The sequence below is a fragment of the Sinocyclocheilus rhinocerous genome, unplaced genomic scaffold (assembly GCF_001515625.1).
Source record: "Sinocyclocheilus rhinocerous isolate Xijiao unplaced genomic scaffold, SAMN03320098_v1.1 scaffold80, whole genome shotgun sequence".
Lineage (NCBI taxonomy): Eukaryota > Metazoa > Chordata > Actinopteri > Cypriniformes > Cyprinidae > Sinocyclocheilus > Sinocyclocheilus rhinocerous.
Genome location: NW_015640437.1, coordinates 6,242 through 11,072, shown reverse-complemented (window position 1 = coordinate 11,072; position 4,831 = coordinate 6,242).

Below are 4,831 nucleotides of genomic sequence, written 5' to 3'. Positions count from 1 at the left end.
ATAGTAATATTTTCAGTATTTCTCAGAAGTCTGGTTTCAAGTATGATTCATTTGAAGTAATGGTGCTTCATATAACATTATCCAGAGAAACAAGTGTTAATGATAAATCCCCTGTGTCGTTTGTACTGGCTACTGTATACAGGCCACCAGGGCACCATACAGACTTTATCAAAGAATTTGCTGATTTTCTATCTGAGTTAGTGCTGGCTGCAGATAAAATCTTAATTGTTGGTGATTTTACTGCCCATGTTGATAATGAAAAAGATGCATTGGGATCAGCATTCATAGACATTCTGAACTCCATTGGGGATATACAACACGTGTCAGGGCCTACTCATTGTCGTAATCATACTTTAGATGTAATACTGTCACATGGAATTGATGTTAATGGCATTGAAATTCTTCAGCAGAGTGATGATATCTTGGATCATTATCTAGTCTCGTGTATACTCCATATAGCTAAAGCTGCCAATTCAACTCCTTGTTGCAAATATGGTAGAACCATCACTTCTACCACAAAAGACTGCTTTGTAAATAATCTTCCTGACTTGTCTCAATTCCTCAGCATATCCAATAGATCAGAAAAACTTGGTGGTGTAACAGAAACTATTGACTCTCTCTTTTCTAGCACTTTGGATACGGTTGCTCCTTTACGTTTAAAGAAGATTAAGGAAAACAGTCAGACACCCTGGAATAACAAGCACACTTGAGCCTTAAAGAGAGCAGCCTGGAGAATGGAGCGCAGCTGGAAGAAAACAAAACTAGAGGTATTTCGTATTGCATGGCAGGAAAGTACTTATAGATACTTATAAAGTACTTATAGCAAGGCAAGACTATGACTAGACTATGAAAACTAGAGCAGGCTCCGTAAAGTAGCTATCACAGTGATAAACGCTAAACAATACTCAGCGACTTTAGCAGGATCTGAGTGGGTGTTATATAGTGAATCTGTGATTGGTTACAGCTGTGTGCAATCAGTGCAATGGATGATGGGATATGCAGTCCGGGATGACATGCAACAGTTTGTGTAGTATGAGAGTCAATGTAATGGAAGGGTGACCTCTGGTGGCGATCGAACGGAAGTCCATGGACAGGATTCGTGATGCATGGTACAGTAAATGTTGTGATTACTGAGATATGTCATAAAAGCACATCAAAACTACCATTACAGTGGTACAACCATAGTAAGTTTGGTGATTACTGTGCTATTACTATACATATCACAGTAAAACTACAGTTACTGTGGTAAAAACATGGTAAATGTTCTGTTTACTGTGTTTTAACTTCAAATTTCACAGTAAAACTACCGTTACTGGTGTAAGTGTTGTGGTTACCATGATTTTACTACAAATACAACTTACATCTTTGAACCTGATATGAATATAAAACTGATCCAAGGTCTATGGCACGTCATGTGACAGATAAGTTAGCGTTTAATCACCCTAGTTAGCAGGTGTGTTCATAGTTAAACGCAATGAAACTCAAAGACAGCCTCGGATGACCGATATAATACAGCGAATAAACATACGGCGCTAATCTGATTAATACAGAAGACAGAATAAATTTTATAACAGACATTAAGACGGCGTATTTACGACTACTCACCTAACATGTGGCACAAGTAAACTGATGCCAAATATCGCAAAATGTGCTGAATGAGACTTCTTGAACGTGATTTCATAGCGATCATCATTCTCATGCCCTTCGCGTCTGTGTTCTGATGCCAAAAGTTTCCCATTGAAAGCAATGTAGGTCCCAGTTCGTCAATATAGTGACGCCGAGGGCCACCTTTGGCGTCTTCATAGTGACGCTAAAGGCGCTTTGGTTTTTGACGCCTTGGGAGTGAGAATGGGTTGAAATACGACACAGCAGGACATGCATACAAAATACTGACGTGCTAAAGTTTGGTTAAAACATTTGTAGACATATCTTGCATGACAGCACTACAAAAACAAAGGGAAAGACTATTGCCTTATATGGTGGTTGTCTTATTGTTTGGGGGCTTTGTTTTAAAAAAAATACCCTGGCTTAATACCCTGGCTTGTTTCCCTAGGTATTTGAGTAAATGAAAACACAATACTTACATGTGAATTCCCCCACAGAACTGTCATCCTCCATGTTCTTTGAATATAAATTCCATCGTCATCTGCGCGCAAGTGATTCTGGGATATGGTAGGGTGCGAAGTGTCCATCAGATATGTGCACTTCATTTTCCTGGGAAAGGGAGGGTGCATTTGAAGTCACTTTCGAATTACGTCAGCCTTGGTTGCGCCGCGGTGACGCAATCGGCCTTGGAATGCAGTCTTCGGTGGGTGCATCCTGAATTGGGACAGCTAAGCTGTCCCAAACTGAAGTGCGTGGACTCCGAAGTGCGCATTTGAAGTGCGATTGCGTCACAACGTAAGCTGTGCCAATTCAGGATGCACCCTCCGAAGACCGCATTCCTGCGGCGCGACGAAGGCTCACGGGGGAAGAGACCGGTCTCTCGACGAGAGGCGCGTTCGGCATTTTAACAGCGGCGGTGATGAGGCTCTTCAGGTTCTGCCTCATCTCCATTCTGCCTCATCACACGCTGCCAGACCTGGATGATTCTACGCCCCTCCTCTCTCACGCACCCACTCCTGTCCGGAGCCTGGTGAAGGGCGGCAATTAAGGGACGGAGTGATGATGATAATTAGGGGGGAGGCAGCCGACTTGTCACAGTCTGTTAAAGGAAGACTGTAAACAAAACAAAAAAAAATTTAAACAAAAAACAGGTGCAGCCACTTTCTCCAAAATTGTTTAATTATTTAATTATGACAGAGACAGCAATGCATCATGTTCTAATCTAGATCATCATGTTTGTAGTGTGTTCCAGTGGATTAAAACGTACAATATATATTTCAGACCTAGTGGAGTAATAGTAAATAATAATATAGTAAGTAATTGTAAATGTGTAAAGTTGCATAAGCTCATTACTTAGTGTCATATGCATATAAATCATTATTATGGTTTCTATGGCTAGGATCTGTAGTTCCTAAAAGGATTTAAGTTTACTACTAGACTAAAAACAGTTAAAGTTAGCAGGTGCACAAGACAGTTACATTTACATTTACAGTTACATTTACTCTCACACTACACAAGACAGTGCTACGTCCCACTTCAAAACACACAATATTTTAAACTGCAGTGGATTGCCCAACATTGCGTTCTTTTATTCCACTTTGACTTCTCTTGCGTTGTTATTCTGTCTATTTCTGTGTGTCTGTGCTGCTGTCCAGTTGGAATTAAGCTACCGAAGCGCCACCTAGTGGCTGTTACCCAAAAAGCATCAGAGTTTCGCCTCTTGGTCTTCTAGGGCGAATTCCAAACTTCTTTTTACTTTCACTTCGGGAATGGGGCGCCATTTGTAGGGACGTTCCAAATGAAAAGTGAACAACTGAATCCCTTCACGAAGTCCGTTAGAGAAGGGAACATGCGATGGTCACTTCATGGAATCTTCGGTTAGGAGAACTTGCGATGCTTTTTAAAGCAAAGTTGGGGTTGATTTCGACTTCACATGCAAACGTAAATAGAATAGGCTAATTAAATTTGTCTATTTTAATGTAAGACAAAATATTGTTCGTCAGTGATAGAAATATGATTTAAGATGGTAGTGTAAGCAAGTTTAGTTTGAAAAGGTTTAATAGTAAATAAGACCCAATTAGACAATATTTGAATAAAATAATAATAATAATAAATATTTATTTGCAACAACTGATGGAGTGTTCAATGCTGCACGCACGCGCAACGTTGTCAAGGTAAAATTTGGTCAGTCATTCCCTTCGTCAAGGGAGTTCCAAACGCTTATACGAGACAGTAATGCCCTGCACCCTTCAAAGAACACACTTCAAGGGCTCTGCCCTTCGAAGGGAGTAGGGCATAGGGATGCTCACTTCCGTTTGGAATTCGCCCCTATACTCTTTGTGGACATTTCGCACCCTACCATATCCCAGAATCACTTGCGCGCAGATGACAACGGTGTTTATATTCAAAGAACACGGCGGGTGAGAGTTCTGTGGGGGAATTTACATTGAAATGTAAGTATTGTGTTTTCATTTACTGAAATACCTAGCGAAAGTGTTAAAAGCCACGTTTTTGTTTTTTTTAACACAAAGCCCACAAACAATAAGACAACCACTATATAAGGCAATAGTCTTTCCCTATGTTGTGTTTTCATAGTGCTGTCATGCAAGATATGTCTACACGTTTTAACCAAACTTGTGCACTTCAGTATTTTGTATGCATGTACTGCTGTCATATTTTCTAATGTTGCACCAATTTTTTACATATGTTTAAATATGTTGTACATATTTTCGAAGATTGCACCACTGTCTTAATATTTTTCATAAGTGTTTCCATTTTCTCTTGTTCTTGGACAATTCTTGAGAAAATGAGCCTGCTGGGGAATTTTAGACATTTTTTTGCTGAAATTCATTGTGCTGTTGTTAACAGGCATGGCTTATTTGCTCTGCCTTAGGATTGCAAGTGTCCTGGGACAGGTGGATTGCAAGTGTACTGGGTGAAGATGTTTTCTTAATTTGCTGGTGTTTTTTCAATTTGCATGTGTTTTCTTAAGTTGCAGCGCGTTGAGCTCTCTCGGCCACCGTAGGGACAACCTAATTTCTGTAGTTTATTTTTGTGATACAAGTTAAAAACAAAATGGTAAGTTGTATACGTTATTCGTTTTTGTAATGTAATTTATTTGTAAATGAGCCTGAGTACTTTCTATACATTTTGTATTTTTTGTTATGCATATTCACATGTGTAAATACAAGGGATGTAATCGTTATGTACATTGTTCATTTTTTTA